The 27,348-nt window shown below is 38.7% G+C and overlaps 2 pseudogenes; both read right to left on the bottom strand.

The window, feature by feature from the left end:
- Positions 1 to 2,588: 2,588 nt before the first annotated feature.
- LOC118729635 lies at positions 2,589 to 3,321 on the bottom strand (annotated as a pseudogene).
- A 9,772-nt stretch (positions 3,322 to 13,093) lies between these two features.
- Positions 13,094 to 13,194, bottom strand: LOC118731002 (annotated as a pseudogene).
- Positions 13,195 to 27,348: the final 14,154 nt, after the last annotated feature.

A 27,348-nucleotide genomic window follows, 5' to 3' on the forward strand; every position in this document is an offset into this window, starting at 1 on the left:
TTTCTCATACAGTTCTGATTTCTATGTAGGTCTTTTCAACCACCTTTAAAGAATACTCTGTACTTGCTGCTTCCATTTCTTACATTCACACTTGGTAGTTTACTCCAAACTAGATCAATTCATTTCTCTCTAATTACAATGGTCCTTGAAAAAGTTAACCAAAAAAGCATTTCTAAACTTTCTATTTTTTGCGATGCCTCAGTAGAATCTAATAAAGTTGACCACTCCTTCCTTCTTTAAACTTGTCTTTCTGTGGATTTGGTGACATTTCCTCTTTTATTATGTTTATTCACTGTCACATTCAAGGGATAATTATTCTCTTCACAACTCCCAAGTGCTAAACATTATCTCTTTATCAGCCCCTACTCTCTCTCCAGCAGTCTCTTATGAGCGTACAGCTATAATTTCCACATGTAAATCAAGGATTTGCAATTTTATCTTCAGCTGAGATTTCTTCCTTGAGCTTTAAATTTATATCCACTATCCTCTGGATCTCACCATTTGACTTTCAAAACCTCTCCAAACTAACATGTCAAAAACTAAACTTATTATCTTTCCTATTTATTTTCCAGATCTAATTCTTTCTCAATGTTTATTGTTATAATGGATTCATGCTCTTAAATGAATATTACCTTCTAATTATGTTAGATCATTTTTTATTTCTAATATCAAACCCAAATCTGAGTTATTTCTGTTTATGCACCATTGTTCATGCACTATCTTGTTAACAACCTCCCCCCCCCGCAATCATCTCTCTGCTTCTGCTCTAGCCTTAGCTAATGTACTCTTCTCACTTCCATATAATGCTTTTTTCACAGGGTCTTCTCCAGACACTCACACTGCTGGTTATAGTTGTACAGATTGTGTTTTAAACAACCTTAGGGGACAGCCTTCACTCAGTAGTTTTATATAATTATAAAATTATAGGTACTTGACCATTTTTTAGCAAATGTCAATTAAGTATTTTGATGAAAGGGCCATTTTGGGTAATCTGCACAAAATTGTTTGGGCTAGTAGCTGAATGTTCATAAAACTTATAATATATGTATACTAGAGGCCTGGTGCATGAAACTCATGCACTCAAGAGGCGGGGAGGGGTCCCTCAGCCCAGCCTGCACCCTCTCAAAGTCTATGAGCCCTCTGGGGTTGTCCAACTGACAGCTTAGACCTGCTCCCTGGGCTGAGAGTGGGCCAAAGATTGCAGTTGGACATCCTTAGCTCTGCTGTGGAGGTGGGAGAGGCTCCTGCCACTGCTGCTGAGCTTGCCAGCATGAACTCAGCTTCTGTGGGAGTGCACTGACCACCAGGGAACAGCTCCTACATTGAGAGCGCCCCCTGGTGGTCAGAATGCACCATTGCAACTGGTAGTTCTGCCATTTGGTCGATTTGCATATTAGCCTTTTTTTTTTCTTTCTTTTTTTCTTAATACTAGAGGCCTGATACATGAAATTTGTGCATGGGGTAGAGGGAGTGTCCCTCAGCCCAGCCTGCACCCTCTCCAATCTAGGACACCTCAAGGAATGTTAAACTGATGGCAGTTGGACATCCCTCTCATAATCCAAGACTGCTGGTTCCCAACTTCTTACCTGCATGCCTTCCTGATTGCCCCTTCCTACTTCTGCCTGTCAGCCTGATCACCCTCTAACTACTCCTATGCCAGCCTGATTGATGTCTAACTGCTCCCCTGCCAGCCTGTTTGCCCTCAACTTCCCTCCTCTGCCAGCCGGCCACCCCTAACTGCCCTCCCCTGCAGGGTTGATTACCTCCAACTGCCCTCCCTTGCAGGCCTGGTCCCTCTCAACTGCCTTCCCTTGAAGGCCTGGTGCCTCCCAAATGCCCTCCCCTGCTGGCCATCTTGTGTCCATGTGGAGGCAGAATCTTTAACCACATGGGGGCAGCCAACTTATGTGTAGGAGTGATGGTCAATCTGCATATTAATCTTTTATTAGATAGGATAGAGGCCTGGTGCATGGATGGAGGCCAGCTGGTTTGCCCTGAAGGGTGTCCCAGATCAGGGTAGGGCAAGGGGCCTATGGTGGTTTGCAGACCAGCCATGCCCCCTGGCAATCCAAGCGGAGGCCCTGGTATCTGGAATTTATTTATCTTCTACAAGTGAAACATTGTAGCCTGGAATGGAGCCAAGCCCCCTGCTAACATGGCTGCTGCCATTTCTGTTGGGATTTATGTATCTTCTATAATTGAAACTTTGTATCCTTGAGTGGAGGCCTAGGCCTGCCAGGGTGTGTGGAAAGCTTGGCTTCCATTGCCAGGTAAACCCAAGCCTCTCTCAAGTGCTTCCTGTGGCTGCAGACATCTTGGCTGGGGTTAATTTACATTCTCACTCTCATTGGCTGGTGGGCGTGGCTGGTGGGCATTGCTTGAGCTAAGTGATGGTTAATTTGCATATTACTCTTTTATAAGATAGGATAAGATATGCATTACTTATGGACACAGAAATAGGGTAATGAATGCCTGGTACAGGGCAGGAACTGGATGGATGGGGGTGATGAGGAAAAGAAGGGAGACATCTGTAATACACTCAATAGTAAAGATTAAAAAAATAATAAAGGCATTCAATTTCTCTTCATTTACTTGAGGATTAGGTCTAACATTCTAAACCTTCGCCAGAAGCTTTCACACACTTGGTGCAAGATGAAAGGGTCCACCCAGAGATTATCTCCCATGCTGATTGCTTTACAGGGTCATATCTGGAATTCCCACTGGGCGGGCATGACCTTGGCATTTGTCCTAGCAAACTTGATGCGGGCATATAAGCAGGCCCAGTAGTGAGCCTCCACAAGATCCCTGCTGTAGGCTCTGTCTGCTCTCACATAGCAGTATTGACCTAAGGTCCAAGAAAGCCATTGGAAGGCCAACCAAAAGGGTGCCCATCTGTGCCCATGAGAGAATATTCCTGTCCCATTCCAACACGGAGGTGCTGATTACTCACCATGTCCATTATCCATTTGCAGGTATATCTTAAATTAGTCTCTACAAGTTTGTGGTTGTACTTTAAGACTTTACAGAACACCAATTTGTTGTGGTCCTTGCAGAAAGGGTCTGAAATATGGCAGCAAGGACAAGATATATGGCATGGTTGGAGACTTCAGACGGCAAAGTACTAAAGCCATTGAAACTCCACTTGGGAAACTCTTCTTTACTCTTGTGCTCACTGACTAGGGTCTGGGTCTTGCATCAAAGTCCTTCTCCAGTGCTATCCATCCTGATATACATAGTTTGGACTTTATCACCCTGTGGCAGGGTTATGCATACCTGCTTGATACTTTTGTTCAAGTGGGAACTCGCTGAGGTGGACATGGTGGAAGTTACTTGGGCAGGGGGGTGGAAGGGTGGAGGGGGCCCAAGTAGGTGGCAGGGGGGCAGGGCAAGCAGGCAGTAAGACCAAGGTGTGGAGAGAAGAGAGGAAGCTGGGAGTGCTGCTCAGACACTCAGCTTTTCTCCCATTCTAGGCTCTGTCTGCTTTACTTTTAGTTCCCTGGAAAAATGTCCTCAGATCAAATACCTCTATTATATAATACTAGAGGCTGGTGTATGGAATTCGTGCATGGGAGATGTCTCTCAGCCCAAACTGCACCCTCTCCAATCTGAAACATCTTGGGGGCAGTTGAATATCCCTCTCACAATTGTGGACTGCAGGCTCCTAACTGCTCCTGCCAAGCAGCCTGACCACTCCTGAACTGATCCACTGCTGGACTGACTGATGCCTAATTGCCCTCCCTGTTGGCCTGGCCACCCCCTAACTTCCCTCCTGTGCAGTCCTGATTCCTCACAACTTCCCTCATCTGCAGGCCCAATCACCCCCAACTGCCCTCCCCTGATGGCCATCTTGCAACAATGTGGGAGTGGCCATCTTGTGATGATGTGAGGAGGTCCTGCAAGAGTCCCCTGAGCTTTTATTAGTATAGATGATTAATGTATGAACTTCTCAACTTATTTAGCACAGTTATAATTTAAATTTTGGGTACTACTATTTGATTAACATATATATGTTAAACTAGAATATGTATAAAGGATAGTGAACATAATATTGTATCCTTAATTCTACTACACATTCTTGATCCAAGTATATTAGTCCTCAATGCATACTCAAGGAATGAAGAAGAAAGGAAGGAAGGAGTGAAGGAAGAAAGGAATAAAGGAAGAAAGGAGTGAAGGAAGGAAGGAAGGAAGGAAGGAAGGAAAGAAAGAAGGAAGGAAGGAAGGAAGGAAGGAAGGAAGGAAGGAAGGAAGGAAGGAAGGAAGGAAGGGAGAGAGGGAGGGAAAAAGGTGAAGGGGAAAAAAATAAGGGAGAGTTTGTGCCTACAAATTGTTGGTAGAATGGCCAATGAAGATGGAAAATTTAATTTTATCAGAAGTTTTCTGATAATAATGGCATTATTTGGAAAAATAATACTTCTGTTAAAATTAAGAGAAATGCTCTGGGGAGGGAGGGGATATGTGGGAGGGAGGGAGGGGGGCAAAAAAATCATTAAAATATGTAAAAAATAAATTAATTAATTAAAAAAATTTAAGAGAATTGAAAATATAAAAGATTTTAATTTAATATAATTTATAACTTTATGTTAAAAGTATTATATATATTTTAGAAAGAATTGCTCAAACAATTAGAAGTTAAAACTTTTCAACTATATGTTTTTTGAAGTTTTGTGAGTTTTTTTTCATTTAAAAAATACATGTTATTGACAATAGACTAGGTTAACTACTTAACACTTTAAATATATTTAACACATTTTCCATTGAGAATAACTATTTTTTACATAAAGTTTCCTAAGAAGACTTTCATTAAAATGTTACACTTTGGTTAACTGGAACATTAATAATAGGAGCATATATCTTTTCATTATCTTATCTATTTTAGTTTCAAAAAATTAGTAAGAATGTCATATGTGCATAATACTCAATTTTGGTGGATGCTATTAAAATAACAATTTAACCTGTGACTTCATTTTTCTTTATTATGATTAAGTAATATGTTAAAAATAAATGTTACTCACATTTTTAATATAAAATTAGCTTCCTTTAGATTTAAAACTTTCAAAGTTACAAAATTTCTTAAAGAGATTAATAGGATTCCTATTTGCCAACAAAATGGATTGTAAAGTCATACAAATTTACAATTCCTCAATAAGTATATACAAAATGTATCTATCTGTACATCTATTTTTATATGTATATAAGCATGAATATATCTACTATGTACTATGTTATAGACTAAAATATGCAACCCTAGAGAAATAATTCCTGTTCCTACACAGTATACAATTTCATCACAAAGATTAAAAAAATTATAATAGCTAGTAATGAGTATAAAAATAAAGTGTTATACATGAATATATATGAAATAGATTCAAAAGAGGATTTATCAAAGGAAAGATATTAAGAGAAAAAAGAACTAATAGAAAGAGATTAAACAATGTAGATGCAATAAAATCAATCAAATCTGGTTCTGGGAAACACTAAGGAATATATTTTTTAAATGTTATGTCTAACAAATGAGTAGTAGTTTCTTTGGTAAAATATGTATGGTTAAAGGAAAAAAAACTAATGGAAGATGAAACTGGACATTTAAAATTAGAACCAGATATTGTTCTTGAATTATAAATTGGAAATTTTGTGTAAAATTTTAAATGTTTCATGAATGGAGAACTTAGAACAGAATTATAGCACAATGTATTTTTCTTTTAAAAGAATGATAATAGCTGTAAAAACAAATAAAGTGAGGAGGGGAAATAAAAATTAAAAGTATTGCAATATTCTTAAATTTAATCAGAAACATACTGACCAATATTAGAATTATAAGAAGGAAATAGGTTATTTCTGAAAATCATAACCTAATAATTAACTTGTCCATTTAGGAAAAAAATGAGCTAATCATAATCTTAAAATTTTGAGTAAGGGTGATAGGATAATCCCTTCTTTGTTAATTTTTATTCAACAAGTACTTATCATGTTTATAAAATGTGTCAAACAATCTTATAGGTCCTGAGAATATTAAAACATAGAATATTGGATGGCAATAAATACTTGGAAAAAATAAGAAGACAGAAAAATAGAGTAGGAATGGAAAATGGTGAAATATCTAATACTAGAGGCCTGGAGCACCAAATTCAAACCTGGGTACTGTCCCCAGGCCTAGTCTGTCCTACATCATCCCAGGCTGTCCACAGGTTGCCCTAATCCCCCGCTCCACTACCCACCCCATGCTTCCCATTTCCATTGGTTGATTGGTACCTGATGGCTGGGGAAAGGGACTGAGAGGTCAGCTGTTCCTGTCCACTCACTGGCCCCACCCCTGTCGTGGGTCAACCTCTGTGTGTGGGGCAACAGTGGGGCAGGAGCCTTGGCCTGGCACTGCCCACATCCCCTGCCACCCAACCCCAGTTCCCCATTCACCATCAGGTGTTCAGAGCCTGACACCCGGGGGAAGGAACCGAGAGGTGATCAGTGCGCCTCATAGTGAGTGGTCCAGCAGTTGTTCTGGTTGTTCCGCCATTAGGGTCAATTTGCGTATTACCTTTTTAGAATATAGTATGGGATAGAGGTCTGGTGCACGGATGAGGGCCAGCTGGCCTGCCCTGTGGGGGGGCCTCAGATCTGGATGGGGATCCCTGCTTGGGGGAGGGGTTTGCCAGGGTGAGGGTCAGTGGGCGATTTGCAGGCTGGCCCCTCCCCAGTTGGGGTGGGGCCCCCCACTGGGGCTTTCCTCTGCAGAGGTTATCCATGGAGGAGCCCTGGCCAGGTCGGCGGGGCCTACCTCTTAGGGGCGATAAATCATGCGGCTCCCAGACTGTGAGGGGGCGCAGGCAGGGCTTAGGGACCACCCCCGAGTGCATGAATTTTATGCACCAGGACTCTAGTATAAACATATGTAGAGATTAATGAAGAAAATATTTATTTATTTATACATACATATACTAGTACTTATGTATACATACATACACATATATATTCCTATGATTATGTGTATGTAGGTATTTTATGTATGCCACTTGATCATTTTTGTTTCTATGGGTAACATTTTTAATTCTATTCTAAGGGAGTCAGCAAAGACCTTCAAATGTTTGGTTTCCAAATACAGAACAAAGTGTCCAATATTGGTTATCCATATATCTATTCCCCTTTGTTCCTAGCTGTTTTGGAAATTTAAATTCAGTTATCAAAGGTTGAACTCAAAAGAGCAGTGTTTCACACACCAGCTCTGAGGTTTGAATCATTATTGTTCAAAGACAATAGTTATTATTCCATGATTTTTATTTGCCAGTGATTGGATTGGGGTGTCCATATGACCCAATTTTGGCCAATAAAAATATGTTCAGAGATTTTTTTTTTCCTTAGGTTATAAACTTCTTCCTTCCCACTTGGAACATTATCACATTACTATATGATATTTAGAGTTTTGCATAATTCTTGTAACATGATAAAAAGAGGAAAATGAATTGCCAATTGTCAACCTAGATTTTTTATTATCAAGTAACTAAATGAATCCTAGGGTAATCTCTCTTCAAATTTTGAGAAGCAAATGTTATAAAATGCTAGAGGCCTGGTGCACAAAATTCATTCATGGGGTGGGGTCTTCTCAGCCCAGCCTGCACCCTCTCCAATCCGGGACCCCTTGATGGATGTCCAACTGCTGGTTTAGGCCAGATCCCAGAGATCGGACCTAAACCGTCAGTTGGACATCCTTCTCACAATCTGGGACTGCTGACTCCTCCCTGTGGCTTTATTTAACTAACCACCTCTACCTGCCAGCCTGATTGCTCCCAACTGTCTCTCTTGCTGGCTTGGTCACCTCCAACTTTCCCCCACCTGACTGGTTGTCCTCAACTGCCCCCCCCCCCCTCGGCCTGGTCACCACTCACTGACCTCCACTCCCCCCTCCTCCCCTCCGTGAAGACTGCCTGGTCACCCCACACAGCCGGCTATGTGGTCATGGTGTGGAGGTGTCCCAACCAATTTGCATATTACCCTTTTATTAGTATAGATTGTGGTTTAATGAATCTAATTAAAGGTTTTCTTTTACATTGAAACACAATATCCTGGCTTACTGCCTATAGGTCTCCTGTATAGAAAGGTAAAGGGACAAGAAATGTGATAACCACACCTTCAGATCATTAGAAATCTAAATTACTCACTACAGCCTGGAAGCTCTTCATTATTCTAGAATGATTTGCATGTTTGTTTTAGAAGAGCATGCAACTACTGAGTATAAGATCATTCATAGAAAAATTAGATGAACAAACTTTAGTTCAAGGAGAGGATTACAAAAAAATTTTTTTAGAAAAATATAACCAGTATGTTTATATTTAAATAGAGAAAACAAGAATAATATTTCTAAGCTAAATTTTAAGCTAAATTAGAACCTTAAATGAAGTAGAAATTAGAAAGGGGCCGAGATGCTCAGTAATCCAGAATACTCCTAACATTCCATTTAAAAGTAAATGTGTCATTTCCTGACCATTTATTTATAACTATCAAATATATACTGGCAGGATTTAATAGCTTGTTGGTAATAAATTATCTTTTGAGGCAGAAATGAAAACTGAGTCAGTCTTGATGGATAGATCCTCAAAGAATATTGAAAGTAACAGTTGCTCTAATGAGAGCAAACACAGTTTTGGCAAAGAAATGAGAGTATGAGTAGTCACTATGGGGTTGGAAAGTAGCTCTTGGGTTGACTACTATATAAATCCACAAGATTAGAGAATTCAAAGACAGATAGTTCCCTGAACTTTATAAAGATCATAGAGAGCTGAAGGCTATAGCCAAGCTAAGAACTATTTATGAATGATCAGCAATGCTCTTGCAAAGACACACTAATTGACAGAGAAGTAGGAAAATCATTAATGCTCTTCTTTTTGACAGTGTGTCATCTGATGAACCAGTGAGCACAAAAACAAGATAAAGGTCAATAAAATTTCAGTGCAATCCACCAATCATACAAATGTCAGATTTGGAAGACCAATGTCATAACTTAAAGTAAGTGTCAAGGAATACTCTGAAATAAAAGTACTTGAGTGTGATCAGCAAGCTGTCATAAATGCAATGCATGAATCTTATATTATGACAAGAGATCCAGTGCATGAATTTGCACACCTTGAAAAGAACTGTAAGCCATGAGGCTGCGGTGGACACAGGGTTGGGTCTCAGCCCATCCTCCTCACCATGGCCCAGTCCCTCTCACTGCAGCCCACAGTGCCCTGTCTGCAGACAACCCTGCTCCTGCTGCTGAAGCTCCCATGTGCTAACAGTGCCTGCCCTGCTCACACCCACTGATGGCATGGAGCGATTGGGGCTGGTGTCAGCAATAGGTGCGAGTGGTGGCTGTAGCCCTGATCACCCTTCAGGATCAGGGAGAGGTTGAGAAACCCTCAGAAATGAGTGGAGCAGGCAGCTGCTGCTTCCAGCCACTGCCAGCACCTTGTGATAGGGACTGGTGCTGGGTGCCAGCAGAGGGTGCAAGCAGCAGCTCCAGTGCTGGCTGCAGGTGCAAGTGGGACTGTCATCAGCAGTGGGAGCAAGAGCTGGCTGCTGGCCCCGATCGCTCCTTCTCAGGAGCAAGGGGAGGTGGAGAAGCCCTGAGGGGGAATCAGGGCTGGTAGCCACCACTGGCACCTGCTGATGCTGCTGAGAGATTGGGACTGGTTTCCCACCTTGGTCTGGTGCCCCCTTTCACTTGATCCACCGTCTTGCCATGGCCAACACCCACCATGTTCTGTACTCTGCTGCCTGCTGCCAATTCCCACCATATTCCACACATGCACCCTGGTGGTCAGCACATGTCATAGCAACAGGTTATTCCATTGTTCAGTTGTTCTGCCATTCAGTCTATTTGCATATTAGGGTTTTATAGATTGAGTGGCCTGATTATTATTATGATTTTTGAAAGCATAATAATCTGGCCACTCAGTGTGTATATATATATATATATATATATATATATATATATATATATATATATATATTAGAGGCCCGGTGCATGAATTTGTGCATGGGTGGGGTCCAGCCAGCCTGACCAGGAGGAGGGAACATGGACAGTTGGCCAGCCTGCCTACTGGTCGAACTCCTGTTTCAAGGGGACAATTTGCATATTAGCCTTTTATTATATAGGATATACATTGAGTGACCAGATTATTATGCATTCAGAGATCATAATATTCTGGCCACTCAGTGTATCTTATCTAATAATAGACAAACATGTAAATTGACCAACCTCTGATACACCACCAGCCAATCAGGAGTGATACGGAAATTAACCAAACAAATATGGTGGTTAATTTGCATACACAGATGATGAGTGAGGGGGCAGGAGTTCTGCCCCATCCCCAGTCTTTCAAGGCCTTTGGGCAGCGGCAGCATGAGAAGGCAGGTCTGGAGCAGTTCCAGGGACTGAGCAGAAAGGGGCTGGGCCAGAGTGGAAAGGTGGTACCAGTTGCCAGGGAAATGAAAGCTCATTTTAGCACAAATCTTTGTGCATCAGGCTTCTATTACATAAATAAGAATAAGTATATTTAGAGGTTGTGCTATGAATACTATAAGCAATTCAGGTAATCTTGAGACACTGAAATATTTTATTTAAAAAGCTAATCAAAGAAAGTTTTAAAAATCCCAAAGAAGACTACATTTAGATCAAAATAACTATGTACATGCACATATATTTTAATTTGTTAATACCCTTGAGGGACTAGCAAGTGAAGTAAGGTTCAAGAGAGATGAGTTTTATGGGGACTTCTGAAGGATTATGGTTTGAACTGTATATGGAGATAGACAGTTGCTGCATGGGCTTTAGGTTTGCAGTATTGCACCAACATGACTGTTAACTAAAAATAAAATATACAAAACAAAAACCAACTAACCAAACAAAAAGCACTGCCTCCACTTGAATGCAGCCATAAGAAGTATAGCCCAAATCAAATTTCAGGCTCTTATTCTTAGAAAATTCAAAAAGAGTTTTCATAATATTTCTTTTTTTAAAATCACTCTTATGTGTGTTTCCTTTGGAAGAGTCACTTTGGTAAGTTATTCTTTCATTCAGTTAAAAATGAAATGGTATATTAGCTTTCTGTTGTTTGTTTGCTTTACTCATTGGTTCTCATATGTTTTGGGACTTTTCTAGTTACAGAATATGATAGGCCATTACTTGAATAATCACCTTCCTCAAAAATGTTTACTGTTGTCTTTTGTTCTGTATTTATAATATATGAATTGGCAACCATATTCTTCATTTTGAAGCAAACTTCAGCATGAGCCTTTGTCACAAACCTAATGTCTAATATTTCTGAGAGGCCTTACAGCCTGGGTCTGTTATATTCAGCATACTCTATGTCTCATTCTTATTTCAGAGGAATATTTCTTTACCTATAGTTTGTAAGCCTCAGTTCATTTTAAGCTCTATCACTAGAGGACATAAAATTTTCCAAGGATTCTCAAGAACTGCCTAGGTACTTCCACCTAAACATTTACTTTATAAAAGGCCAGGGGCTGTCATGACTTAAACAACCAGATGGATGACCAGTCACCAGGAAGTGCATGGAGCATCTCTTGGTGTCTCCCCTGTGGCCCATGGGCTACTATCACAGCAAGGCTGACAGTCGGCGATCAGGCGGGGTGATAGGGGTGGGCAGGGGAAGGCAGGCATTCAAGGTGGTTAGCCTCGATCCTGGAACTGGGCTAGAGGCCTAATGACAACACCACTGCCACAGCAGCTGCGGATTAGGCCCAGAGAGTGGTCCTGGGAGAAAGGTGGAACCTGATCCTCATGTGCCTTGGCAGCTGAGGATCAGGCCCGGAGAGAGGCTTAGAGAAGCTTATTGGGATAGAAACTGACCATTTACAACCAAGTCTGGGTGAACTATGAGGATCCAATGGCTGCCTAGAAGGTGGAGCTTTTGATGCTGATTGGCACAGAAACTGACCAATCAGAACCAAATCTGGGTGAAATGTTAGGAGCCAATGGCTGCCTAGGAGCTGGAGCTTTTGATGCTCACTGACATAGAAACCAACCAATCAGAACCTAATAAAGGTGAATTGTGAAGGCAGAAACTAAGGTGGGAGCTGAGGAGGAGTTTAAGGTCAAAGGCTGTTTAGTATAAGGTATAAAAAAGCGGTTCAATTTTTTAATGACCTGTTTGCAGTATAGTGCATATGGATGGCTATCAGTCCAGATATAGGGATTATGTATTTTTGTCTGCCAAGCACATCTCTTTCTGATGAAAAAGGCTTTTCCTCCTCATTTAAGCAATCATTATACATAATCTATCTATACTAATAAAAGGTTAATATGCTAATTAGACCAGATCAACTAGCCATTTTCTGGATGTCCAGTTTCCTTCTGGACAAAGCCATAGTGGTGTTGGGGGCCAAGGAAGAAGCTATGAGGGGTCATAAGGCCAGCAGGGGCGGGCAGTTGGGGTGATATCAGGCCACTAGGCCATTAGGAGCAGCCAGGCCTGCAGGTGAGGGCCATTGTGGGTGAGTTCAGGCTGGCAGAGGATGGCCATTGGGGGCAATGAGGCTGGGAGGGGAGGGCACTTGAGGGTGATCAGACCAGCAGGGAAGGGCATTTGGAGACGATCAGGCTGGCAGGGGAAGGCAGTTGGGAATGAGATCAGTCCTGCATGGGAAGGCAGTTGTAGGTGAGATCAGGCTACAGGGGAGGGCAGTTAGGGGTGATCAGGCAGGCAGGCAGAGGAGTTAGGGGTGAACAGGCAGGCAGGTGTGCTATTAGGAGCCAGTGGACCCAGATTGTGAGAGAGATTTCTGACTGCTGGTTTAAACTGGCAGTTGGACATCCCCCAAGGGCTCCCCAATTGGAAAGGGTGCAGGCTGGGCTGAGAGAACTCCCCATGCATGAATTTCATGCACTGGGCCTCTAGTATTTTATAAAACTTATCAAAAGATGATTTCCTTTACTATACTTAAGACTCTTACATTTTTACATATTTCTCAGCAAATAATACCTTTGGACACTGTAATCTGGTAAAAAGAATATTCTGAAGGAGGCCAATCAATTCCACAAGCAGGTTAGTTAATCTCAAATTGCAGGCTAATCACACTCAGATTATTATCCTATTTTTAAAATATGGAATGCTTCTCCAGTTTGTGTCATCCTTGCATAGGGATCACGCTAATCTTCAATGTATCTTTCTAATTTTAGTATTATCCTAACAACGTGAATATGGTTCTCAAATTATAGTCTTTTTTCAGTGTCCACATAGAATTGATTCCAGAAACCCCTCAGATACCAAAGTCTGTGAATGCACAAGTCACCTATAAAAATAAAGTAGCATTCGCATATATTATAGGCACAATCCTTACTTCATATACTTTAAATCATCTCTAGATTACTTATGATGCTTAATGCAATGTAAATGCTAGGTAAGTAGCTATTTTACTGTATTGCTTAGGAATCAACTTTCTAGAAAATATTTTTCAAATATTTTTTATCTTTAGTTGGATCACCTGCGTGGACCTGCAGATGCAGAGGGCTGGCTGTATTCTATTTCCATACTATTTTGCCTCACAAATAAGGGCACATAAGTCTCCAGAATTCAAAAACACTGAATTTTACTTTTAAATAATCAGTCCTTCCTTGTGTATGTCACATATAAATTTATACATTTTGCATACCCTATTTTATAACCTGTTTTTAATATAAAAATTTTACTGTCAGTATCTTTACAATAATTTGCAAACTTTACTTTTATTAAGCCCTTTATATTTTACATGACTATTTCCATAATTAACTAATCTCATATTAGTGTATACTATGTTTCTTAATCTTTTCATTTTATGAATAATGTGTTAATGAATGATATATAATGCAACTTTGTCCACAGTCTTAATCTCCCATGACAAATATCTCTAGATGCATTGTTGGGTAAATGATATGCATTAAAATAATTTTAGTATAAAATTTAATATAAATATTCTATCAATTTAAAAATTCCTAACAGTAGTTTATTTATCTTGCCTTTTCCCTTTTCTTGTCTATTTGTGCTCATATATAATATTTAACTTGATCAGTCTTTCAAATTATTATACACTACTTGCTTTTAATCATAAATTATAATTTGTTTTATTTTAATTTGTCTTATTTTTCCTTCAGCCACAGTCCTTAATCCTACCACCCTCCAAATGCATTTGATGTATGTCCTTAGATATATACACAATTCTACAATAAATCATGTTCCTTTGTCTTTCATACATTTTTTATTTACAGGCTCATTATATTTCTTAACTACAATATTACTCTCAACAGTATCCTATATAATAGAACCCTAATATGCAAGTCTATTGAACGGTGGAATGACCAGTCAAAACTGCTGCGCACTGACTACCAGGGGATAGATGCTCAACACAGGAGCTATCCCCTGGTGGTCAGTGCATTCTCACAGGGGTAGTGCCACTCAGCCAGAAGCCAGGCTCAAAGCTGGCAAGTATGGCGGCGGTGGTGGAAGCCCTGAACAGCAAAAGAGATGTCTGACTGCCCCCTTAGGCCAATTCCCAGTGGGCCTAAGCTGGGCAGACATTTCCCGAGGGAACATTCTGGGCTGAGGAACCCCCTGATCAGTGCACGTATTTTGTGCAACATTCCTCTAGTGTTCTGTAAGATCTATTGGTGCTTGTAAGGGTTCATTGAGTTCATGCTTTTAATAATGCATCCTTCAGATTTGCTCCTCTAGTTTCTTTAGTGATAGAAACCTGAATTGTCTACAACTACCCCAAATACTTCTACCAGAAAAAAGGTGATGTGTTTTTATGCAAATATATATTTTAGAAGACTAATGCAAACTTTTTTTTCAGGCTGACAGCCTAATAAGTTAGTGTATATACATACATATATATATATATATATATATATATATATATATATATATATTAATAATTTGATATTTAATTGCTGATCGATTTTATGGCTAAAGGGTCAGGGCATCTATCATGGAGCCTGGACTTGGTACATAGCATTATCTTGTTCTAGACCCCAATCAAAACTAGTAGCCTTTCAGGTCACTTGGTAATGGCCCAGAGTAGCACATCCAAGTGAGAAATATGCTGCTGCCAAGATCCAAAGGGGCCCACAAGACAGTGTGCCCTCTTTTATTGTTTCTGTTATACAAGGCAGAGATCAACAACACATCCTTTACCTTAAAAGATTTATCTTGAGATGCCTTTCACCATAAGACCCCTGGCAACTTTACTGATGTGGAAATGCAAATGTTTTAATAATAAGTCTAGAATAGCTGCTACTTTTTTTCTCATTAGATCTAATTAACGTATTATTTATTTATAAAGTTGTGCAATGTCTTGGGAAAGGGAAAGGTGATAAGGTCCATACAGACTAATAAGAACATAGGTCTGTAGATGCCCCTGAGGTAGAGCAATGTAGGTATACTGCTGGCTTTGCCAGCTGAGGACAAAATTTTCTTTAGATCTTTATTATCACACATCAAAAAGAAAACATTTGCAACATCAATAGCTGCATACTAGGATATATGTTAATTTTTTGAAGCAATGAAATCACATCTGGGACAGCAGCTGTGATTGCAGTCACCATTTGGTTCATTTATAAAAATACACTGTCATTCTCCAAGATGCGTTTATTTTCTGCACAGGGCAAATAAGGCAAGTTGAATAGGGATGTTGTGGAAATCAGTACCCCTGGATATTTCAACTCCCTGAAGGTGCCACCAATCTCTGAAATACTTCCACAAATGTAATATAGATTTTGGCTTCCTCTTAATACTAGGTAGAGCCATTCTAGTGGTTTCCACAAGGTCTTTTATACCAGAGTTGTCCTCATTCCACAGGTTAAATTAAACAATGTGTGGATTCTGCTAGCTGCTAAGTAAATCTATTCCAATTATACATTCTGGAATGGATGGCATCACCACAGAATATGCCCAGGAACCCATTAGACCCAATGTAAGATGGACCTGAGCTACAAGTCCACTGACTACTTGACCTCCATAAACTCGTCCTCTGAGGAATAAACCATAGTGACTTATGGATCTCCTGCAATTAGTGTCACCTCATAGCCGATGTCCAATAACCCTAAAAAAATGCAAATATTTCCTTTTTCCCAACCCATAGTAAATCTAGTAAAAGGCCATAGGCCTCTTTCAAGAAAACTGAAAGAAAATAAACAGTATAAATGTTTGGCAGTGTAACTGGGTTCGTTCTTTTTCTTTCTTTCTTTCTTTCTTTCTCCCTTCCTTCCTTCCTTCCTTCCTTCCTTCCTTCCTTCCTTCCTTCCTTCCTTTCTTTTAATATATTTTATTGATTTTTTACAGAGAGGAAGAGAGAGAGGGATAGAGAGTTAGAAACATCGATGAGAGAGAATCATCGACCAGTTGCCTCCTGCACACCCCTTACTGGGGATGTGCCCGCAACAAACGTACATGCCCTTGACCAGAATCGAACCTGGGACCCTTCAGTCCACAGATGGACACTCTATCCACTGAGCCAAACCAGTTTCGGCTGGATTCTTTCTTAAGGGAAGTAGGCCTATCACTCATTCAAGGAGTTCCTATTCTATAAACGGGTTCATATGTAGGCCTGGCTTCCTGTTCTGATGTTTCACATTAGACTTCTATGAATTTAACCTAGAATTCTTATGTGACATTCCATAAATAAAATAAAAAAAAATCATTTCAAATGTTCTGTTTACTGCTTTTATTTCACTGTTCGTTATGGTCATGAAATACACCTTGAATTTGGTGATTGAGTTCTGTCCCTTGTCCCCTACCATCCTGAGATCCAATTATCCCCATTGCATTTAGGAATCTCTCTATTCAATAGCAATAGTTCCCACTATAATTTTTGGCCTGCAGAGGAGAGATACCAAGAAACTCTTTCAAGATACTGGTGCTCGCCTTACAAATTATTTCTCAAAGTAACATGGAAGGTGTGTCTAGTGAAACTTTCTGAGGTGGGTGAACTGTTCTAGTATGATAAAGCACTTTAATCCAATTTTCCTAAGTGTTCCAATATTTTATTTGTATTCTGTCAAGAAAGTTTTGTATTTCAGTTTCATGTAGGTTACCTTTTGAACCAGTTTTAGTCAACCAACCAAACAGAACTCTTTCTAATTCTTCAACTGAAAAATTAAATCTAGAACTTCAGATTAATTGGTCCATATCAATACATTCAACTTTATGTTACTTCCATCATTATTCTTTACTTTATATATTCTTTCATATTTTCCAGATTTTTATCTATAAAGACTAGTATGCAATATAGCTCCTTGTAGAACAAACATTTTACCTCATCCTTTTTGGCTTGCTAGGGCGTGAGTATAATTATAGGTCTAGAAGCAAAGAGAGGTGATAAAGGTAGTCTTAAGAAGAACCAGCAATGTTTTTAAAAACCACTATTTTCAGGAATGCCATTAGAGTTTCTTCAGGAAAATCAAGGTTAGCTTCCTCAGTCAAAAGTGGTAGAAGTACTGTTTCTACTGGCAAATAAAGCTCAATGTTTACCACTTCACTAGGCTCTTCCCATATGTCCCATTCTATTTTGCAGGATCCCATTTCTATCGAATGCCCTGACATTATCAGAAGATATTCTATTGAAATTGTAGATAATTCAATTTGTGTTGTGATCCACAATTCAAACTTTGAAACTCTGTATTTGTTTACTTGTTTTAGAATGTCAGCCCTTTAGCTATAGGAGAAGATTTATTTCAGGGAAGACATGGAAGCTTTCAGGTGATTGATTCAGAGCTTGAGCTGGGAATTTGATGTGTTCATCCTTCTTTCTTTGGTTTCATTAGGGATAACTAGCCAAAAGGTTCTAAATTATGGAACACTTAGATCCTTAAACCACATATAAGATTAAAATAACTCAGTGGTGATATTTTGCATATATCTAATGCTGCATCTCACCATAGAAGCCTATGTCCTCTTTATCAGTGGAAATAGTCATTTGTACCTCTAAATATAATCAAACTAGAGGCCCAGTGCATGGAATTCATGCATGGGGGTGGGGATTCCCTCAGCCTGACCTGCACCCTCTCCAATCTGGGAGCCCTTAGGGAATGTCCTACTGATGGCTTACGTCCATGCCCCATGATTTTCTGCTCTCTGTGGCTCCTGCCTGCTTCACACTGTGGTGATGGGAAAACAGGCCCTGCTGGGTGCTGCCTGTGGGCCTGCTTGCCTGCTCAGGATTGCTGTAGTGATGGACAAGCAGGCCCTCCTATCTGCTTTCAAGCTGTGCAGCCTTCCTTGCCTCCCGGGGCTGGGGATGGTCCTAGGAGCCTGATGGCATGGCTTGGCGTGGCCATCCTCACCTACTGGGGCAGCAATGGACTAGGGAGGCTACAGGCTTGGTGCTCATCCCCAAGACCCAGGCCACTTGGCACTGCCCCTGCCCCTGACTGCTTGGTGCCTGTGTATGCAAATTAACCCACCATCTTTGTTGAGATAATTTGCATAGTCACTGCTGATTGGCTGTTGATTGTTGGGGAGAAACAGTCAATTTGCATATTTTTCTTTTATTAGTGTAGATTTAAGAACTATTTTCAGAAAATCAGAATCAATTTAGAAAACTCACCCTTAAAACTATATTTCTCTGGAATCATTTTTGGTAACAAAATCTGCATTATTTTCCTGTGTCTTCTGTAACAAATTACCATAAACAGAATAACTTAAAAAACAAATTTATTCTCACACAGTTCCAGAGACCAGAAATTTGAAATCAAGGTGTCAGTTGGGTTCCACTTCTTCTGGAGGCTTTAGGGGATTATCCACTACTGCCTCTTACAGATTATTGTTGATGTCTTTCCTTGACTCCTGGCTATCTCTTTCTCTCTCTCTCTCTTTCTCTCTCTGTCTCTCTTTTTCTCTCTTTCTGTCTCTCTCCCTCGATTCTTTTTCATTAAACATTCTCTTCTGTGTATCTGTGTGCACAATCTCCCTCTGTCTCTCTCTTACTTGTAATGTCATTTAGGACTTTATTTTATAACCCAGGATAATCTCTCTTTTTAAAACCAGTTTTTTGTGCTGGGACTGGTTTGGCTCAATAGATAGAGTGTCGGCTTGGGGACTGAAGGGTCCCGGGTTCGATTCTGGTCAAGGGCATGTACCTTGGTTGCGGGCATATCCCCAATAGGGGGTGTGCAAGAGGCAGCTGATCGTTGACTCTCTCATCGATGTTTCTAACTCTCTTTCTCTCTCCTTTCCTCTCTGTATAAAAATCAATAAAAATATATTTTAAAAAAAAACAAAAAACCCCCCAGTTTTTTGCTATAGAATATAATAGTCACTATTTTACCATATAAGATAATATTTACAGGTCCCAAAATTAGCACACGATATATACTTTTTGGAGTAGTCACCATTCACTCCACAGCACACTTATATTATTTATAAGATCCTGCACCCATCGATTTTACCCTGTTTGCTTAAAGAAAGACATTCTGGCTTGCCTTACTGTTTAATAAGAAAATTTTATACATATTTACTATCTTTTTCCTAATATTATGACTTATGTAGTATTTTATTACATTTTAATTAACTATTGATAATATAGGAAAAAATAGATGGCTTCATCATTGTTCTCACATACATATATTTGCAAAATTTTCTCAGAGTTTCAAAATTTTCTCTTGATTCAATTAAACTTTCTGTACAGATAATCATATCATCTACAGATAATAGCACTAACCTTTTCCTCTCAATCCTTAAAACTATTATACCTATTTTAAAAATAATTTAGCTGGCTATAAATTCTAATCCTATGTTTATTATTAATAACAATAGTGAGGATCCCTCTCTCATTTCAGATCCTACAGAAAATATCTCTATCAATTTTCCATTTAGAATAATGTTTGTTAGTCAAACTTATGGAAACACAGAGTATTATGGATGTTTCTAAAGGCAGGGAGGATGGGGAAATGAGGGGATGTTGATCAAAGAGTGCAAAGTTTTAGTTATACAAGATAAATAAGTTTTGGAGAGCTGCTGTACAACATAGGCTCTATGGTTAACAATATTTTGTTGTATACTTAAATTTTTGTTAAGGGTGTAAATCTTTTAAGTATTGTTACAACGAAAGGTAAAATAAAAAAACAAACAAAGAAAGTCATGTTTGTAATTGAATTATCATATATGCACTAGGGCCAATTAAGAAAGTTTTCTTATTTTCTGGTTTCAAGCATATTAACTTCAATGTTTAATATATGCATATTGAATAAAATTCCCACATTGAGTTATTTTAGGACTTCTATTTGCCTGCTGTATCTAGCTCTAACAATTAAGTTCCAAAATTTTGTATCCTTTATAGTTCCGTGAATTTCTTACAGTCAAGATATTGTTGAATTTTTCCCTTATGTAATAGGTCTTCTCATTGATAAGAATACCCTCAGTAGAAGGCCAAATGGTGTCCCTCAGAAAGGTAGGTCTAATCCTAACCCCCAGGAACTGGGAATATTATCAAACAGGGCCCTAAAAATATGATTAAATTAAGACTCTTTTTTAAAAATATATATTTTATTGATGTTTTACAGAAAGGAAAAGAGAGGAATAGAGTTAGAAACATCCATGAGAGAGAAACGTCAGCCAGCTGCCTCCTGCACATCCCGCTCTGGGGATATGCCACAACCAAGGCACATGCCCATGACTGGAATTGAACCTGGGATCCTTTAGTCCACAGGCCAACACTCTATCCACTGAGCCAAACTGGTTAGGGATTAAGTTAAGACTCTTGAAAAGAGCAGCTTAACCTGAATTATTCAGGTGGGTTCTTAATTCAGTCATATGCATCCTCCTAAGAGAAAGCTTGAGGAAATTTTGGGACAGACACTTTGAGAAGGAGGCATACATAAGAGGAGGAGCAATGGGACCATGAAGGAAGAGATTAGAGTGATGTGACTACAATTCAAGGAATGCTTGCATCTACCATAGCTAGGAAAGGAAAGAAACAGATTCTTTCCTAGAATCTTTATAGGGAGTACAACCTGCTGACACCTTTATAATACCTAGATATCTGACCTACAACTGTGAGAGAATACATTTCTGTTGTTTTAATACAACATTGTGGTAATTTGTTTTGACAGACCTAGGAAATTAAAATACCCCATTTATACTTATTGCAAATATTTGTTGTGAGTATTTTAAATCCAATATACAATAGCTATTTATTGTATTTCATTGGGGGGAAAAAAAGATTTGCAATAAGTAAAAAAAAAAAGTCATAGATCTGTTATTGAAACTGAATAATAATCCTATAAAAACTTGTTAACATTATAATTTACATATTACCACCAGTTTTAGAGATGCCTTGGAGTAATTTCAGCTCACAGTAAGTACATTATTGGGATATTTATTTTCTAAATAAAATAATTATATGACATTTTAATAAAGAAGGAGGAAAAATTAAAGCCTACATGGTTTAATAGTTGGGAAGTGATGGAAAATGATTTTATTGTTTTTGGATTTATTCTCAGTTATATAGAACAATATAATTAAATAATAAAAACTATAAAATGTGCATTTTATGATTCTATAAAATTTATGTGTTTTTTAGAATTTGAGATCATTAAACATGTATAGTACATTTTTTAACTCTAGGTGAAAGTTTTATTAAAATATAACAGCAAAATTAATTGAAAACTGTTAAATTTAAATTAAAAATGGTTAATATGTCATAAAGGGATAGGAACATATGCCCACATTTATACTAGTCTGTGGAATTTATATGCTTAGATCTTAAAATGGCATACACGGAAACATAACTGGGTAAGTATTCATTGATATTTTATGCATTTAGAAGTTTCAATTCTCATGTAAACAAAAATTTATGCTTGGTGGGTCAGATAACACCCAATTTATGATGAATAACTCAGGTCTTACAGTAACTGGTCTAAGTATTCAGTCTCTACTAAGGCACAGTAGCAGGCTAGGAGTCATTTCTGAAAAGGAGAGTAGTTGTTTGCTAAGCAAGCAGAGCTTTTCTCCAAAATCCTAAGGGTCTACTCTGTGATGACACTAAAGGAGTCTGCCAAGGCCCCAAACAGCATCCCTATCTGCCACAGACACTTTATGCACCATTGCACCTGATGGATTATATGGCCCAAGCTGTAGAAAGGCTTACATAGAAAACTTGACTAGCTTCAGAGCCTTCTCGTGTTCTGGGCTCCACGAAAAATCAGAACATTTTCAGGTCAACTGGTAAATGGATCAGAGTAACACACTCAAATGAGGAATACGTTGCCTCTAAAATACAAAGAGGCTTACTAGGTATTGTGCCTCCTTTTGGTTATAAGGAGGAACCAGAGGCAAGAACTTATTCTTTATTTTAGAAGAGATATTTCAACATGAATTACATCACAGGACCCCTGAATTTTTATTAGATTTATTCCTCACCCTTTGATATGCAAATGATATACTACTTTTTGCTCAGGAGGCCCAATCCCCTTTGTGGGAACCACACCAAGATATTCAAGGCCAATGGGAGCACAGAGGCTTTGTTATCAATACAAAAGGCACAGAGAATGTAGCTCCTATGTGTGCAGGAGAGGTTAGAGAGCTCAGATGGAGCTCAGAGCGGGTACTGCCACCATGTAAGGCTAAGAGCTCATAGAGAGCTCAGACATAGCTACCATGTTAACCAGCCAGTGTGCTGGGCAGGGGAGACAGGAGAAGCTGCTGAGCTGGAGAGCTCAGGTATCGCTACGATGTAAGATGGTGTCTGGAGTAACATGGCTGCTCGGGTAATAGCTATGAGTACAGAGATTAATGCTGCTTTTGTAAAAAATTTATGTATTCACCAGTCAGTGTAGGGCTGCCTGACTGTATGGACTTTGCTATAAAGGACTGTCTTGTCTGATGTCTATATGGTCACTGGCTTCTGTAATACTCATTCTTATACACCCACAACCTCTCATGGCTTCTCTGTCTGCCCTGCCACCAAGAATTGACCCAGTGTCTCTGACATTTGGCACCACTGGCAAGATCAAGAAGAATAAAGGGGGAACGTGGACTAAGTTCCCAACACTTAGTACAAGTGACAGTGTTTGAGAAGGACCAGCCCTGGTGTAGTTGAATGAAGAATTTAGAAGAATATATGGTCTCAGAACAACTCAGAGCAGCAGTGCTATCACTGTCTCTCACAAACATCATATCATCAATGTAATGGACCAGTGTGATATCTTTTGGAAGAGAAAGGTGTTCAAGATTCCTGTAAACTAAGTTATGACATAAGTCTGGAGATCTGGTATACCCCAGAGGTAGGACAGTAAAGGCATATTGCTATTCTCTCCAATGAAATCAAACTGCTCCAGTAGATCTCATGGACAATGACGGAGAAAAATACATTTTCTAGATCAAACTGCATATCAAGTGCCAGTGTATGGGTTAATTTGCTCAATTAATAAAACCACATCTGGTATAAGTTGTTTATGATAATTCAATGTCAGTCTTAAAGACCCATCTGTCCTCTGTGCAGGCCAATTAAGAGAGATGAATCAGAATGCAGTGGGAATCACCACCCCTACATTTTCAAGTCCTCGAAGGTGGCACTAAGCCCTGTAATGCTTCCATTGACAGTAGTATTGCTCTTGTGGAGGCTTATAGGTCTTGTACTCTCCTGTCTGCAAACGATCTCCAAAACAGGCAATAGTGTAATTCCAATCAAAGCTCAAAAGCCTGCCAAAACCAGTTTGGCTCAGTGGTAGAGCATCGGTCTGCGGATTGAAGGGTCCCAGGTTCGATTCTGGTCAAGGGTATGTACATTGGTTGCTGGCACATCCCCGGTAGGGGATGTGCAAGAGGCAGCTGGTCGATGTTTCTCTCTCATGGACGTTTCTCTCAGCTCTCTATCTTTCTACCTTCCTCTTCTCTGTAAAATATCAATAAAATATATTAAAAAAAAAAAAAAAAAAAAAAGCTCAAAAGCCTGAGAACCATGCAAGCTGATGGTATTAATTCAAGTCCAAGAACAGATGATGTCCCAACTCAACAGGCAGGCAGAAAGAGTAAATCCTCCTTCCTTCACTCTGTTCTGCTCAGGCCCTTAACGGATTAGAATGGGGAGGACAACTACTTTACTGATTCTACGGATTCAAATGCTAATCTCATGTGGAAATACCTTCACAGACACACCCAGAAGTAATGTTTAATCTGCCTATTTTGTGTCCCAGTCATGCTGACACATAAAGTTCACCATCATAAGATTTTAATGGTCATTTAAGTACATAACTTAATTAGTATTCCAGGCATTTTTGAAACCAATACATTTATTTACCTATATAAAAAAATGCCAACAACTTGGATGTGAAGCTGTACTGAGATGTTACTTAAAATGACCAAATGCCATTTTGCAATTGTCCATAAAATATTTCTTCAGCTTCCCGTCTAAATTCAGCATATGAATGTGCCACTGTCACCCCTGAAATACACTGTGCTCTGACCAAAGGAGACACAGCAGCATCACACAGAAAGGATTTTCAAATGAAGCTCATGTACACAGCTCCAGTGTGAACAACCAAAGGCTTGTGACCTTTGCTACTGTAGAAAAGTATCTGTTTACTCTTCAGCTCATTATTTCACATATAAAGCTAGTGGGTTTAAAGTTTCCTAAAATGGAAATGCTATCAAATTTCCAACGTAAGTGATTTTTTTTTTTTTCTGTTGCAGAGATGTGCTTTCTGAGAGCCATTTTACTTCTGTGATAAACCTCAGAGCCTCAATGTGCCTTCAGGAATAGAAAGGGAGATCCAGCTTATTAAAACATAGTTTTCTATTGTTCACAGTGGCCTTATAAGAATTATTTGAGTTTACTTATGTTAAATTAAAAAAATTATAAAAATATTGTGAATCTCTTTATTTTCAAATGTATCTGCATATATGCATGTTTTCCACATATACTTTTCTATCACTTTTCTTAGTAGAATTCCACCCACACTCTTATCTTATTTTCTGTTAATTATCATTGTTTTTTAACTTTTTATTTGAATATCTACAAATATATATTTTACTCTTTCTCCTTTGCTTACAAATGCATACTTGAAATGCTTCCCAAATGAAGATTTTACATATGTTCATGTATGAATGCTAAGGTTTTCCTCTGTAAATCTCAAACTGTCTGAAACATAAGAGGGGAGATGTTTCATCCTGAATTATTCTCAAGTATAAAAGGGCACCTGTAAGCCACATTCAAGAATTGATGATAGCCTAATCAGTTTGGCTCAGTGGATAGAGCATTGGTCTGTGGATTGAAGGGTCCCAAGTTCGATTCAGGTCAAGGGCATGTACCTTGGTTGTGGGCACATCTCCAGTAGGGGGTGTGCAGGAGGCAGTTGATTGATGTTTCTCCTTTATCAATGTTTCTAACTCTCTATTCCTCTCTCTTCCTCTCTGTAAACAATCAAAGACCTGATGATAAAGAGTCACACAGTTTGATTGTACATATTACCATAATTTTCTCCTGCATGCAGATTAAAAGAAAATATGAAAAGTCATTTATGGAGAAAACATTCCTAGTGTGCTGTGTTATTTTCAAAATAGTAACAGCTTTCCCTGGCAAGCATGACTCAGTGGTTGAACAGAAGGTCACTGGTTTGATGCTGGGTTGCTGGATAGATCCCCAGTTGGGGGCATGCAGAAGGTGGCCAATCAATGTCTCTCATTGATGTTTCTATATTTTATCCCTTTCCCATCCTCTCCCTCTAAAATTCAATAAAAAGCATATTTTTAAAAAATAGTAGCAGCTTAAACAGAGATATTCAACTCTCTTGTTCCAAGATCTGTGTTGAAATGTCAAAAACAATTTTCCAAGAAAAATCCCATTTTATCTCTAAAAACAGAAAAAAAAAAAAAAAGGTTTCTCTTTCCTATCTCAAAATATGCAGGCTAGAAATGGAAATGATAGCAGATTAAAAACAAAAAACAATGAGAGAAAACTCTACAATTTTCTTCTCACAAATACCAGTGAGGGATCATGGAAAATGAGGAGAGAAAAGATAGTTTTGTACAACGGTACTATCACCACTTTTCTCAGTAGAACTCCACACATACTCTTGATTTGGAAGGAACAGGCCAGGAAAAAAAAAAAAATGATGTAGTCATACAGATCTCTTGGAGTCTCAGTATTCAGAAGAGCTATTTTGGAGGCCTGTGTTTTGTGTGGCGGCTATATTGTTCATTGAGCTGGCAGAATTTGTAGAGCTATTCCTTGATGCAGTGGATCTTGCTATACAAGCAAAATTAGGAAGGAGCTTGAAGAGAGTAGGGACAAAGGTTGCACAATAGCTATTCCCTGACCCTACTTCATTAAGTAGCAATAATTATTTACTGTTTGGAAACTCATGGCCTATTTCACTCAATGTTTAATTCATAGAAAATAAACCTTTTATCTTATAGTCTATGTCTTCATTTTTGAGAACATCCAGGTAGAAAGGGTGGGACTAGAATACAATTCATTCACCATATTCATGAGTTAGAATCAAGTCTAAAAATATGTTCTTTGTTTAATTATGAGTAGTAGGAAGAATAGGAAAAGTGCAAACAGTGAATCCATGAGAATATAGTGTCACAAAAGCTGAAAGAGAGTCAGTGTTTGAAGAAGAAAACTCTTGAAACAAATGTCAGCTGATTCATGTCAGGGGAAAAATATGAGAAAAACATTTTCTGCATTAATGAGATTTAGAGTCTCCATGAGCTCATTCAAAGTGGCTTTTATGGAGTGATGGCAGCAGAAGCTAGGTTACAGAAGGTTGAAGAGTTAGTGGGAGGAAGTACCTGGTAGAATGAATAATGCTTCCCACCAAAGATGCCCTGATATTAAGAATTCTATAAAATGGAAATTCACTGTGTGTGTGTGTGTGTGTGTGTGTGTGTGTGTGTGTGTATTTTAAGGGAGTATCTATCTATGTATCTATCTACCATCAAATCATCACATTTTACACTTTAAATACCTTGCAATTTTTGTCAATTATATCTCAATAAAGCAGAAAAAAAGAGGGTTATTTTTGGGTGTGCACAAATATATGTGTATATGAATACATAAGTAAGTGCCTATATGCATATAATTATATATAAAAATTCATACATATAAAAACCTCTATTTTTTAGTGTAACAGTAAATTCCTTGAATATCACTTAATAAATTAATCTTTTTCACCTATACTTTAGAATAATAATCAATGGGAATATCATAAAAAATGAAAATAAAATTACCAAACTCCTCTTCTACTCACTTCTCATAGTGTAAGGCTCTCAATTAGTGAAAACTCCACCATATGCTTATATCCTTCAGTTGAGTTTAACTCCTATTGTGTCAAATTTATAAAGGAAATTTAATTTTGAATTCACAGACCATATGTTGAAT

The sequence above is a fragment of the Pipistrellus kuhlii genome, unplaced genomic scaffold (assembly GCF_014108245.1).
Source record: "Pipistrellus kuhlii isolate mPipKuh1 unplaced genomic scaffold, mPipKuh1.p scaffold_m20_p_3, whole genome shotgun sequence".
In the NCBI taxonomy this organism is placed as follows: Eukaryota; Metazoa; Chordata; class Mammalia; order Chiroptera; family Vespertilionidae; genus Pipistrellus; species Pipistrellus kuhlii.